This window comes from Salmo trutta, unplaced genomic scaffold, assembly GCF_901001165.1.
Source record: "Salmo trutta unplaced genomic scaffold, fSalTru1.1, whole genome shotgun sequence".
In the NCBI taxonomy this organism is placed as follows: Eukaryota; Metazoa; Chordata; class Actinopteri; order Salmoniformes; family Salmonidae; genus Salmo; species Salmo trutta.
Genome location: NW_021822911.1, coordinates 16,607,545 through 16,621,600, shown reverse-complemented (window position 1 = coordinate 16,621,600; position 14,056 = coordinate 16,607,545). Strand labels below are relative to the sequence as shown.

Here is a 14,056-nt window from a genome sequence, read left to right as displayed (position 1 = left end):
AGCAGCAGTTTCTGTAGTGTAGTGGTTATCACGTTCGCTTTACACGCGAAAGGTCCTCGGTTCGAAACCGGGTGGAAACAGTGCTATTTGACATGTGCAGTAGGTACTGTACTTTTAACAGAGAAAAGTTATTTTCATAAATTCTGTATTTTGGAAATTCTAATACGTGCCATGAATATCTGTAAAATTCAGTTTACTCCTTGCAGGTAATTGTAGCAGCAGTTTCTGTAGTGTAGTGGTTATCACGTTTGCTTCACATTCGAAAAGTCTTTGGTTCGAAACCGGTCGGAAACAACGCTCAATGACACATTCAAGAAGTATCATAGTGGTAACAGAAAAATTCGTTCATGCTTTATTTTGGAAATTCGAATACGTGCCATGAATATCGGTAAAATTCGGTTTACTCCTTGCAGCTAATTGTAGAAGCAGTTTCTGTAGTGTAGTGGTTATCACTTTCGCTTAACACGCGAAAGGTCCTCGGATCGAAACCGGGCGGAAACAGTGTTCTTTATCCCTTGCAGTAGGTACTTTACTTTTAACAGAGAATAGTTATTTTCATAAATACCTAATTTTGGAAATTTGAACACGTGTCATGTATATCAGTAAAATTCGGTTTACTCCTTGCAAGATAATTGTAGCAGCAGTTTCTGTAGTGTAGTGGTTATCACGTTTGCTTCACATGCGAAAGGTCCCTGGTTCGAAACCGGGCGGAAACAACGCTCATGGACACATTCAAGAAGTACTATAGCGGTTACAGAGAATTTCATTAATGCCTTATTTTGGAAATTCGAATACTTGCCATGAATATCTGTAAAATTCGGTTTACTCCTTGCAGGAAAATCAAGCAGCAGTTTCTGTAGTGTAGTGGTTATCACGTTCGCTTTACACGCGAAAGATCCTCGGTTCGAAACCGGGTGGAAACAGCGCAATTTGACACGTGCGGTAGGTACTGTGCTTTTAACAGAGAAAAGTTATTTTCATAAATTCTGTATTTTTGAAATTCGAATACGTACCATGAATATCTGTAAAATTCGGTTTACTCCTTGCAGATAATTGTAGCAGCAGTTTCTGTAGTGTAGTGGTTATCAAGTTTGCTTCGCACGCGAAAGGTCCCTGGTTCGAAACCATGCGGAAACAGTGCTCTTTGTCACGTGCAGTAGGTACTGTACTTTTAACAGAGAATAATTATTTTCATAAATACCTTATTTTGGAAATTCGAATACGTGCCATGAATATCACTAAAATTCGGTTTACTCCTTGTAGCTAAATGTAGCAGCAGTTTCTGTAGTGTAGTGGTAATCACGTTCAATTAACACGCGAAAGGTCCTCGGTTCGAAACCGGGCGGAAACAGTGCTCTTTGACATGTGCAGTAGGCACTATACGTTTAACAGAGAATAGTTATTTTCATAAATTCTGTATTTTGGAAATTCGAATACGTGCCATGAATATCTGTAAAATTCGGTTTACTCCTTGTGGCTAAAAGTAGCAGCAGTTTCTGTAGTGTAGTGGTTATCACGTTCGCTTCACACGCGAAAGTACCCTGGTTCGAAACCGTGCGGAAACAATGGTCATTGACACATTCAAGAAGTAATATAACGGTAACAGAGAATTTCATTACTCACTTATTTTGGAAATTCGAATACGTGCCATGAATATCTGTAAAATTCGGTTTACTCCTTGTAGCAAAATGTAAAAGCAGTTTCTGTAGTGTAGTAATTATCACGTTTGCTTCACACGCGAAAGGTCCCTGGTTTGAAACCACGCGGAAACAACGCTCATTGACAAATTCAAGAAGTACCGTAGTGGTAACAGAGAATTTCATTAGTGCCTTATTTTGGAAATTCGAATACCTGCCATGAATATCTTTAAAATTCGGTTTACTCCTTGTAGCTAATTGTAGCAGCAGTTTCTTTAGTCTAGTGGTTATCACGTTCGCTTTACATGCGAAATGTCCTCGGTTCGAAACCGGGTGGAAACAGTGCTCTTTGACATGTGCAGTAGGTACTATACTTTTAACAGAGAATAGTTATTTTCATAAATACCTAATTTTGGAAATTTGAACGCGTGCCATGAATATCTGTAAAATTCGGTTTGCTCCTTGTAGCAAAATGTAACAGCAGTTTCTGTAGTGTAGAAATTATCATGTTTGCTTCACACGCGAAAGGTTCCTGGTTCGAAACCAGGCGGAAACAACGCTCATTGACAAATTCAATAAGTACCGTAGTGGTAACAGAGAATTTCAATAGTGCCTTATTTTGGAAATTCGAATACGTGCCATGAATATCAGTAAAATTCGGTTTACTCCTTGCAGATAAGTGTTGCAGCAGTGTCTGTAGTGTAGTGGTTATCACTTTCGCTTAACATGCGAAAGGTCCCTGGTTCGAAACCGGGTAGAAACAACGCTCATTGACAAATTCAAGAAGTACCGTAGCGGTAACAGAGAATTTCATTACTGCCCTATTTTTGAAATTCGAATACGTGCCATGAATGTCTGTAAAATTCGGTTTACTCCTTGCAGAAAAATCAAGCAGCAGTTTCTGTAGTGTAGTGGTTATCATGTTCGCTTTACATGCGAAATGTCCTCGGTTCGAAACCGGGTGGAAACAGTGGTATTTGACACGTGCAGTAGGTACTGTACTTTTAACAGAGAATAGTTATTTTCATAAATGCCTAATTTTGGAAATTTGAACGCGTGCCATGAATATCTGTAAAATTCGTTTCACTCCTTGCAGATAATTGTAGCAGCAGTTTCTGTAGTGTAGTGGTTATCACGTTTGCTTCACATGTGAAAAGTCCCTGGTTTGAAACCTGGCGGAAACAACGCTCATTAACACATTCAGTTAGTACCACAGAGAATTTCATGAATCCCTTATTTTGGAAATTCGAATACGTTCCATGAATAGCTGTAAAATTCGGTTTACTCCTTGCAGAAAAATCAAGCAGCAGTTTCTGTATTGTAGTGGTTATCACATTCGCTTCACACGCGAAAGGTCCCTGGTTTGAAACCAGGCGGAAACAACGCTCATTAACACATTCAGTTAGTACCACAGAGAATTTCATGAATCCCTTATTTTGGAAATTCGAATACGTTCCATGAATATCTTTAAAATTCGGTTTACTCCTTGCAGCTAGTTGTAGCAGTAGTTTCTGTGGTGTAGTGGTTATCACGTTAGCTTCACACGCGAAAGGTCCCTGGTTCGAAACCGGGTGGAAACAGTGCTATTTGACACGTGCAGTAGGTACTGTACTTTAAACAGAGAATAGTTATTTTCATAAATGCCTAATTTTGGAAATTTGAACGCGTGTCATGAATATCTGTAAAATTCGGTTTACTCCTTGCAGATAATTGTAGCAGCAGTTTCTGTAGTGTAGTGGTTATCACGTTTGCTTCACACGTCCCTTTTTGGAGTTTCAGAAGTGGAAGAGAAGCAGGTGTCTGAGTGCTTGAGAGAGAATATCATTGTTTTTGGAGGTCTATTTGCTTTATAAGTTTGAAAGTTTGTGAGTGACTGTAGTGAAGTTTCTGTGAAACTTTTTTGCTATTGTCCCCCATCAGCGTGAGCTGTTTGGGGGATATTGCTTAAAATAACCGGACAGACAACATGGCTTCGACATCAAGAATACAAACGACGACGAGAAAGGACAACAGTGAAATCAGAATGTTAAACGAAGAACTGAAAAAAAGAACATATGAGAAGGAACTGACGGTGAACGTGGAAATAAGTGGAGAAGGGAAAATAACAACGATGGAATTGCTGAGAGGAATAAAGGAAGTTTGCGGAGCAATACTGGGATGTCGAATGAAAGACGGAAATAAGTATGAAATAACAATGTCTCATGTAAATGGAAAAGAAAGACTAATAGACGGGCTAAAGATAAAGAACTGTCAAATCATGGCTAAAGAATTAGGGAACGATGAGCTGGTGGTGTCCTTTTTGAACTTGCCCGCATACATTAGGGATGAGGAGATAGAAGAGAAACTAAAAGGCTGGAATGTGAAGGCGACCACGCCAATCAACAGGAGGATGTGGCCAGGAACGGACATTGTAGATGGGACGAGATTTTGCAAGGTAAAGTTTACAGACAATGTGCAATCCTTGCCATATTCTACTAAATTTAACACTGTCGAGGGATTTGAATATTTTCGTGTAATCCACGACAATCAAGTGAAGGTATGTAGATTATGTATTCAGCCGGGGCACATACTAAAGGAATGTCCGGAATTCACATGCCACAAATGTAGTGAACAAGGGCATTATGCCAGAGAATGTCGGAACATAGGAAATGTGTGCAAAATGTGTGACAGACCCAAAGTTAGATGTAGCTGTAATAAGGGAGAAGATCACTTACTTTTGCAAACAATGGACCTCACGTCTGAGGAAGGGGAGGGGAGTGTGCCGATGGAGAGAGAGGATGAGAGTGACATGGAGAGTGTGACTCCAGAGACAATGGCAGATAAGCTTGAAGAGCCTGTAATGTCTTATGGCAAAGCACGAGACGGGGTTTTAGTCTCTGCTGCTGACAAGGTGGAACAGCAGCACATGATGGGTGAAATACATACACAGGTGGAGATGGTGCAAGGTGCTTCTCAGGTGCCTGAGCCAGCTTTAAGCCTGTGTGAGAATTACACCAAAGAGTGGGTTGGGTCCACTGAAGTCACGGGCACTGTTAAAGCGCACTTTTCAAAAGGCTTCACAGCCGCTCCCCCCAAAAATCCAAATAAAGAGACGGATGATGAAATAGATGGTGAAGATCTTCAGTTGTTTGTAAAAAATAAGAGGTCATTGTCGAAAACCAGGGAGATGATGGGATTTGGAAAAAAGAAAAAGTAGGATTTGAAAGGACTTGTTTGACTCTGATTATACTTCTGCAAACATTAATAATGATTACAGTCGCATCCCTAAACGGTAACAGTTTGAGAAACATGAGAAAATTTGAGCAGGTATTAGTGTCTGTTAAGGCAGACATGTTGTGTTTTCAAGAGACCAATTGGACAGAATCCAAAATGCAGGAGATTAAGAGTAAATGGTCTGATTTAATTTTTTGTAGTCATGGAGGAGATAAAACATGTGGTGTGGCTATTTTGATAAAAAATGATGTGGTGCAGAATGTAAAACAAATATATGCTGACAATGATGGTAGACTTATTGTAATTGAATTTGAAGTTCAAAATGTAGTTTTTCGTTTAATTAATGTTTATGCTTCAAATATTGAATCTGAAAGGAGAGAAATGTTTCACAAATTAAAAACACTGTGCTCAGAAAACTGTATACTGATAGGAGATTTTAATGTGAGGTGTAGTAGAATGGATGCCTCTAGTTGTGCTAAATTCAGATATGACTCTTCTAGAAATGCATTATGGAAACTTATGAATGAGGAGAATCTAGTAGATATATGGAGGGCTGAAAATCCAAACAGAAGAGTATTCTCTAGAAGGCAGGTGGTTCTAAAGGAATTAAAACAAAGCAGAATTGATTTATGTCTAGCAAAACAAGAATTGGTGCAGAATGTTAAGAAGGTGTCATATACCTTTACAGCATATAGTGATCATGCAGTAATGTCATTTGAAATGGGTTTTGGTGTGGAGAGGAGAGGGGGAGGTGTATGGTGTTTAAATGCCAGTCTGTTAAAGGAGGAAGGATATAGAAATGAAATTGTTGAATGTATTAATGATGAAATGTCTAATGTACTGTTAAAAGAGAATGTGTGTTTATGGTGGGAGGAAGTGAAAATAAAAGTAAAAAATAGGAGTATTAGGTACGCAAAAAATCATAACCGGTTAGATAAGCAGAAAGAAATAATGCTTAGGAAAATCCATGCAGAGCTGGGTAGTTATGAAAAAAAGAAATGTTTGGGTGCTATTGTTAGGAGCAGGGCACAGTACGCTTTGGAGGGAGAGAAATGTACATCCTTTTTTTTGGGTCTGGAAAAAAGAAAACAAACTAAGAGTTACATTGTAGAGTTGGAAGATGAAAGAGGTGTAAAGGTAAACGATTTTGTTGGGATCTTAGAGACAGTTGAAAACTTTTACAGAAATCTTTACAAAAAGAATGATGTAGAGAAAGTGTGTGTTGTAAAAGTGTTGGATACAATTAGTGCCAAAGTATCGCAGGCAGAGAGAATGATGTGTGATGAAGAGATTTCGATTATGGAAATCAAGGAAGCAATTGTTAGCACGCAAGGTAATAAAAGTCCGGGTTTGGACGGTTTAACAAATGAGTTCTATAAAGTCTTTGTAGATATTTTGGCACCCATTTTAGTGAGGGTGTTTCATTATATGGAAGAGAATAAGGAAATCCCTGAGTCTATGTCAACTGGAATGTTAACGATCTTATTCAAAAATAGGGGCAGTAGATTAAAGTTAGAAAATTATAGGCCTATTAGCCTTCTAAATTCGGACTATAAGATACTGACTAAAGTGTTAGCGAATAGGATGAAAAAGGTGATTGGGAGTATTATTGAATCAACACAAGCCTACGGCATACCTGGAAGAGATATTGCAGATGTAATTTGTACAATTAGGGATGTTGTTAATCAAATGAAAAATGAAGGTGGTATAGTTTTAAGTTTGGATTTTAACAAAGCTTTTGATAGAGTGGAGCACAGCTTTTTATTACAAACTATGGAGAGGTTTGGGTTTGGGCCAAAGTTTGTATCTTGGATCAACCTGTTGTATAGTGGGGCTAAAAGTTGTGTGAAATGTAACGGAGTGTTAACAGATACTTTCCCTGTGGAGAGGTCAGTAAGGCAGGGCTGTCCTTTGTCAGCTCTGCTGTACAGTGTTTCTACAGAACCGTTAGCTACATTGATAAATAGTAACAAAGAAGTAAGGGGTGTTGGAATCCCAGGTGGTGGTGTCAGTGTTGTACATCAGTACGCTGATGACACTACTTGTACTGTGAAGGATATAGAAAGTATTGGAAGCATTATGTAAATCATAGATATATATGGCAAGGCATCGGGTGCTAAAGTTAATATAGAGAAGACTGAAATAATGTTTGTTGGGGATATCAATGTAAAAGGGTGTGAGATTCCATTCAAGAGCGCAAAGGATTTTATTAAAGTGCTGGGAGTAAACATTGGTGTAAAGGAGAAAGAGGCAAAAGATATAACTTGGACTGGGATCCTTAATAAAGTCAAGCTAACGTTGAATTTCTGGAAAAATAGAAAACTTAAGTTACAAGGGAAAGTAATTGTTGCAAATGCTTTGGTATTATCCAAATTTGTGTATGTTTTGGGAGTCCTGGACATGCCGGAGTGGGTCCTAAATGAATTGAATAATGTGGTGTCAAATTTTATATGGGATGGTAAAGGAGTGAGAATAGCTCAGAAAACATTGATTGCTGACTATGTGGATGGAGGTTTAAAACTTGTAGATTTAGATGTCAAAAGAAAAGCTATTAGGATAAAAACAGTAAAGAAATATTTGTATGACAGTGAAGATTATGGCTGGAAACACTTCTTTAAAGTCTACTTAGAGGAGAGTGGTGGTTGTGAGGATAATGGTTTATTGATGGGGCTTAAAAGGGCAATGTTTGAAAAGGTACCAGATTTTTATAAAGAGGTGCTAAATGCATGGGCAGAGTTGTTGCCTAATGTATATTATGAATGTGGACATATTGACCTGATTATGAATCAACCTATATTTCTGAATGAGAAAATCAAGAACAAAGAAAAAGTTTTGTATAATAAAGTATTTATGAGTGCAGGTCTACGGCAAATAAAAGATTATACATATGAGGTAATTCGAGGGTTTTTACCTGGGGAAGCTATTTTTGACATAATCAATGAATGGGATGAAGAGGTGGGAAGGGGAACAGTGAATAATATGTATAACAAGATAAAGAATAGTATACCAAGAGCATGGGTTGATTTAATAAATAGTGAAGTTGAAAGAGAAGATTTATTTGTATTTCCTAATTTGTTCATTGGTAGCAGTAAGAAGAAAGTACATTTATCTAGTATACCAGTGAAAAGATTGTATAGAATAATGGTAGGAAAAGTGTGTAGAAGGCCGGCTGCTGAGAAATTTTGGAAAGTAGTTTTTCCGGAATTAGATGAAAAAAAGATATGGGAAAATTTAAATGTAAAATATAATAGTAAGGAGTGTGAAAATAATGATTTCAAATTAAGACATAATAGAATATTTACAAAGGTGGTGTTAAAGCAAATTAATGGTGAGATAGAAAGGGAATGCGATGTATGTGGACGTTTCCCAGAAACTCTAATGCATTTGTTTATAGAATGTGAGGATTTAAAATATTTTTTTTGTAAAGTTAAGGAAATGTTATGTAGAAACTGGGGGGGAGATTTCGTGAAAAAGTATGCATGGGAGGAACTTTTGTTATTTGGAGTGTCTGGTAAATGTGAGGGTGTTAATGTGTGTTTGTTGAATATGGTTTTGAGTTTTGTGAGGTATGCTATTTTTTGTAGGAGGAATTATGTTTCTTTTGACAGAAAGAGGGTTCAGGTGTGGAGTATCTTTATAGCACTGTTCAGTAAACACATAGATATGTTGTTTAATTATGGGATGGAACATTTTGATGAATCTTTTGTTGAAGGGAGTGGGTTAATTTCACAAGAGGAGAGTGGAGGTATCACTTATAATTTTTGAAAGCACTGTTTTGATATTTACTTTGTTTTTCATTGGGTCCCTTGAATTTGATAGGGGGTGAATTGTTCACCAGCTTCTGTTAGTCTAGTGTCTTCTGTATTGTTCTCTGTGGATTGTACTGTAAACAGTAGATTGTACTGTAAATATTGTAAACAAACATTTTTGATAATAAAAAAAACAAAAAAAAAACACGTTTGCTTCACACGTGAAAAGTCCCTGGTTCGAAACCCGGCGGAAACAACGCTAATTGACACATTCAAGAAGTATCATAGTGATAACAGAGAAATTCATTAATGACTTATTTTGGAAATTCGAATACGTGCTATGAATATCGGTAAAATTCGGTTTACTCCTTGCAGCTAATTGTAGCAGCAGTTTCTGTAGTCTAGTGGTTATCACGTTTGCTTAACACGCAAAGGTCCTCGGTTCGAAACCGGGTGGAAACAGTGCTCTTTGACATGTGCAGTAGGTACTGTACTTTTAACAGAGAAAAGTTATTTTCATATATTCTGTATTTTGGAAATTCGAATACGTGCCATGAATATCTGTAAAATTCGGTTTACTCATTGCAGATAATTGTAGCAGCAGTTTCTGTAGTGTAGTGGTTATCATGTTTGCTTCACACGCGAAAGGTCCCTGGTTCGAAACCGTGCGGAAACAATGGTCATTGACACATTCAAGAAGTACTATAACGGTAACAGAGAATTTCATTAATACCTTTTTTTGGAAATTCGAATACGTGCCATGAATATCTGTAAAATTCGGTTTACTCCTTGTAGCAAAATGTAAAAGCAGTTTCTGTATTGTAGTAATTATCACGTTTGCTTCACACGCGAAAGGTCCCTGGTTTGAAACCAGGCGGAAACAAAGCTCATTGACAAATTCAAGAAGTACCGTAGTGGTAACAGATAATTTCATAAGTGCCTTATTTTGGAAATTCGAAAACCTGCCATGAATATCTTTAAAATTCGGTTTACTCCTTGTAGCTAATTGTAACAGCAGTTTCTGTAGTCTAGTGGTTATCCCGTTCGTTTTACATGCGAAATGTCCTCGGTTCGAAAGTGGGTGGAAACAGTGCTCTTTAACACGTGCAGTAGGTACTATACTTTTAACCGAGAATAGTTATTTTCATAAATACCTCATTTTGGAAATTTGAACACGTGCCATGAATATCGGTAAAATTCGGTTTACTCCTTGTAGCTAATTGTAGCAGCAGTTTCTGTAGTGTAGTGGTTATCACGTCGAACCGAGGATGCGAAAGGTCCTCAGTTCGAAACCGGGTGTAAACAGTGCTCTTTGACACGTGCAGTCGGTACTATACTTTTAACAGAGAATAGTTATTTTCATAAATTCTGTATTTTGGAAATTCGAATACGTGCCATGAATATCAGTAAAATTCGGTTTACTCCTTGCAGATAAGTGTTGCAGCAGTGTCTGTAGTGTAGTGGTTATCACTTTCGCTTAACACGCGAAATGTCCTCGGTTCGGAACCGGGTGGAAACAGTGCTATTTGACTCGTGCAGTAGGTACTGTACTTTTAACAGAGAATAGTTATTTTCATAAATGCCTAATTTTGGAAATTTGAACGCGTGCCATGAATATCTGTAAAATTCGTTTCACTCCTTGCGGATAATTGTAGCAGCAGTTTCTGTAGTGTAGTGGTTATCACGTTTGCTTCACACGTGAAAAGTCCCTGGTTCGAAACCAGGCGGAAACAACGCTCATTAACACATTCAGTTAGTACCACAGAGAATTTCATGAATCCCTTATTTTGGAAATTCGAATACGTTCCATGAATATCTTTAAAATTCGGTTTACTCCTTGCAGAAAAATCAAGCAGCAGTTTCTGTATTGTAGTGGTTATCACATTCGCTTCACACGTGAAAGGTCCCTGGTTCGAAACCAGGCGGAAACAACGCTCATTAACACATTCAGTTAGTACCACAGAGAATTTCATGAATCCCTTGTTTTGGAAATTCGAATACGTTCCATGAATATCTTTAAAATTCGGTTTACTCCTTGCAGCTAATTGTAGCAGTAGTTTCTGTGGTGTAGTGTTTATCACGTTCGCTTCACACACGAAAGGTCCCTGGTTCGAAACCAGCGGAAACAATGCTCATTGACACATTCAAAAAGTATCATAGTGGTAACAGAGAAATTCATTAATGCCTTATTTTGGAAATTCGAATACGTGCCATGAATATCTGTAAAATTCGGTTTACTCCTTGCAGAAAAATCAAGCAGCAGTTTCTGTAGTGTAGTGGTTATCACGTTCGCTTAACACGCAAAAGGTCCTCGGTTCGAAACCTGCGGAAACAGTGCTCTTTGACACGTGCAGTAGGTACTGTTCTTTTAATAGAGAATAGTTATTTTCAAAAATGCCTAATTTTGGAAATTTGAACACGTGCCATGAATATCAGTAAAATTCGGTTTACTTCTTCCAGATAAGTGTTGCAGCAGTTTCTGTAGTGTATTGGTTATCACGTTTGCTTTACAATTGTAAGGTCGTCGGTTCGAAACTGGGTGGAAACAGTGCTATTTGACACGTGCGGTAGGTACTATACTTTTGACAGAGAATAGTTATTTTCATAAATGCCTAATTTTGGAAATTTGAACGCGTGCCATGAATATCTGTAAAATTCGGTTTACTCCTTGTAGCAAAATGTAACAGCAGTTTCTGTACTGTAGTAATTATCATGTTTGCTTCACACGCGAAAGGTCCCTGGTTTGAAACCAGGCGGAAACAACGCTCATTGACAAATTCAAGAAGTACCGTAGTGGTAACAGAGAATTTCATTAGTGCCTTATTTTGGAAATATGAATATCTTTAAAATTCGGTTTACTCCTTGCAGCTAATTGTACCAGCAGTTTCTGTACTGTAGTGGTTATCACATTCGCTTTACACGCGAAAGGTCCTTGGTTTGATACCGGGCAGAAACAGTGCTCTTTGACACATGCAGTAGGTACTGTACTTTAAACAGAGAATAATTATTTTCATAAATGCCTTATTTTGGAAATTCGAATACGTGCCATGAATATCTGTAAAATTCGTTTTACTTCTTGCAGAAAAATCAAGCAGCAGTTTCTGTAGTCTAGTGGTTATCACGTTCGCTTTACACGTGAAATGTCCTCGGTTCGAAAAACGGGTGGGAACAGTGCTCTTTAACACGTGCAGTAGGTACTATATTTTTAACAGAGAATAATTATTTTCATAAATACCTTATTTTGGAAATTCGAATACGTGCCATGAATATCACTAAAATTCGGTTTACTCCTTGTAGCTAAATGTAGCAGCAGTTTCTGTAGTGTAGTGGTAATCACGTTCAATTAACACGCGAAAGGTCCTCGGTTCGAAACCGGGCGGAAACAGTGCTCTTTGACATGTGCAGTAGGCACTATACGTTTAACAGAGAATAGTTATTTTCATAAATTCTGTATTTTGGAAATTCGAATACGTGCCATGAATATCTGTAAAATTCGGTTTACTCCTTGTGGCTAAAAGTAGCAGCAGTTTCTGTAGTGTAGTGGTTATCACGTTCGCTTCACACGCGAAAGTACCCTGGTTCGAAACCGTGCGGAAACAATGGTCATTGACACATTCAAGAAGTAATATAACGGTAACAGAGAATTTCATTACTCAATTATTTTGGAAATTCGAATACGTGCCATGAATATCTGTAAAATTCGGTTTACTCCTTGTAGCAAAATGTAAAAGCAGTTTCTGTAGTGTAGTAATTATCACGTTTGCTTCACACGCGAAAGGTCCCTGGTTTGAAACCAGGCGGAAACAACGCTCATTGACAAATTCAAGAAGTACCGTAGTGGTAACAGAGAATTTCATTAGTGCCTTATTTTGGAAATTCGAATACCTGCCATGAATATCTTTAAAATTCGGTTTACTCCTTGTAGCTAATTGTAGCAGCAGTTTCTGTAGTCTAGTGGTTATCACGTTCGCTTTACATGCGAAATGTCCTCGGTTCGAAACCGGGTGGAAACAGTGCTCTTTGACATGTGCAGTAGGTACTATACTTTTAACAGAGAATAGTTATTTTCATAAATACCTAATTTTGGAAATTTGAACGCGTGCCATGAATATCTGTAAAATTCGGTTTGCTCCTTGTAGCAAAATGTAACAGCAGTTTCTGTAGTGTAGAAATTATCACGTTTGCTTCACACGCGAAAGGTCCCTGGTTTGAAACCAGGCGGAAACAACGCTCATTGACAAATTCAAGAAGTACCGTAGTGGTAACAGAGAATTTCAATAGTGCCTTATTTTGGAAATTCGAATACGTGCCATGAATATCAGTAAAATTCGGTTTACTCCTTGCAGATAAGTGTTGCAGCAGTGTCTGTAGTGTAGTGGTTATCACTTTCGCTTAACACGCGAAAGGTCCTTGGTTCGAAACCGGGTAGAAACAACGCTCATTGACAAATTCAAGAAGTACCGTAGCGGTAACAGAGAATTTCATTACTGCCCTATTTTTGAAATTCGAATACGTGCCATGAATGTCTGTAAAATTCGGTTTACTCCTTGCAGAAAATCAAGCAGCAGTTTCTGTAGTGTAGTGGTTATCACGTTCGCTTTACATGCGAAATGTCCTCGGTTCGAAACCGGGTGGAAACAGTGCTATTTGACACGTGCAGTAGGTACTGTACTTTTAACGGAGAATAGTTATTTTCATAAATGCCTAATTTTGGAAATTTGAACGCGTGCCATGAATATCTGTAAAATTCGTTTCACTCCTTGCAGATAATTGTAGCAGCAGTTTCTGTAGTGTAGTGGTTATCACGTTTGCTTCACATGTGAAAAGTCCCTGGTTTGAAACCTGGCGGAAACAACGCTCATTAACACATTCAGTTAGTACCACAGAGAATTTCATGAATCCCTTATTTTGGAAATTCGAATACGTTCCATGAATAGCTGTAAAATTCGGTTTACCCCTTGCAGAAAAATCAAGCAGCAGTTTCTGTATTGTAGTGGTTATCACATTCGCTTCACACGCGAAAGGTCCCTGGTTTGAAACCAGGCGGAAACAACGCTCATTAACACATTCAGTTAGTACCACAGAGAATTTCATGAATCCCTTATTTTGGAAATTCGAATACGTTCCATGAATATCTTTAAAATTCGGTTTACTCCTTGCAGCTAGTTGTAGCAGTAGTTTCTGTGGTGTAGTGGTTATCACGTTAGCTTCACACGCGAAAGGTCCCTGGTTCGAAACCAGGTGGAAACAACGCTCATTGACACATTGAAGAAGTACTATTGCGGTAACAGAGAATTTCATTACTGCTGTATTTTGGAAATTCGAATTTGTGCCATGAATATCTGTAAAATTCGGTTTACTCCTTGCAGAAAAATCAAGCAGCAGTTTCTGTAGTGTAGTGGTTATCACGTTCGCTTTACATGCGAAAGGTCCTCGGTTCAAAATCGGGTGGAAACA

At 38.1% G+C, this 14,056-nt stretch overlaps 9 non-coding genes across 9 annotated transcripts; all 9 read left to right on the top strand.

Moving 5' to 3' along the window:
- The first annotated feature begins 7 nt into the window (after positions 1-7).
- trnav-uac (transfer RNA valine (anticodon UAC)) lies at positions 8-80 on the top strand. Its single transcript has one exon. It is a non-coding gene; the product is annotated as a tRNA-Val (tRNA).
- A 348-nt stretch (positions 81-428) lies between these two features.
- trnav-aac (transfer RNA valine (anticodon AAC)) lies at positions 429-501 on the top strand. Its single transcript has one exon. It is a non-coding gene; the product is annotated as a tRNA-Val (tRNA).
- A 142-nt stretch (positions 502-643) lies between these two features.
- trnav-cac (transfer RNA valine (anticodon CAC)) lies at positions 644-716 on the top strand. Its single transcript has one exon. It is a non-coding gene; the product is annotated as a tRNA-Val (tRNA).
- Positions 717-850: 134 nt separating this feature from the next.
- trnav-uac (transfer RNA valine (anticodon UAC)) lies at positions 851-923 on the top strand. The gene has a single exon. It is a non-coding gene; the product is annotated as a tRNA-Val (tRNA).
- Positions 924-1,064: 141 nt separating this feature from the next.
- trnaa-cgc (transfer RNA alanine (anticodon CGC)) lies at positions 1,065-1,137 on the top strand. Its single transcript has one exon. It is a non-coding gene; the product is annotated as a tRNA-Ala (tRNA).
- Positions 1,138-2,327: 1,190 nt separating this feature from the next.
- Positions 2,328-2,400, top strand: trnav-aac (transfer RNA valine (anticodon AAC)). Its single transcript has one exon. It is a non-coding gene; the product is annotated as a tRNA-Val (tRNA).
- A 134-nt stretch (positions 2,401-2,534) lies between these two features.
- On the top strand, positions 2,535-2,607 carry trnav-uac (transfer RNA valine (anticodon UAC)). The gene has a single exon. It is a non-coding gene; the product is annotated as a tRNA-Val (tRNA).
- Positions 2,608-13,166: 10,559 nt separating this feature from the next.
- trnav-uac (transfer RNA valine (anticodon UAC)) lies at positions 13,167-13,239 on the top strand. The gene has a single exon. It is a non-coding gene; the product is annotated as a tRNA-Val (tRNA).
- A 744-nt stretch (positions 13,240-13,983) lies between these two features.
- On the top strand, positions 13,984-14,056 carry trnav-uac (transfer RNA valine (anticodon UAC)). Its single transcript has one exon. It is a non-coding gene; the product is annotated as a tRNA-Val (tRNA).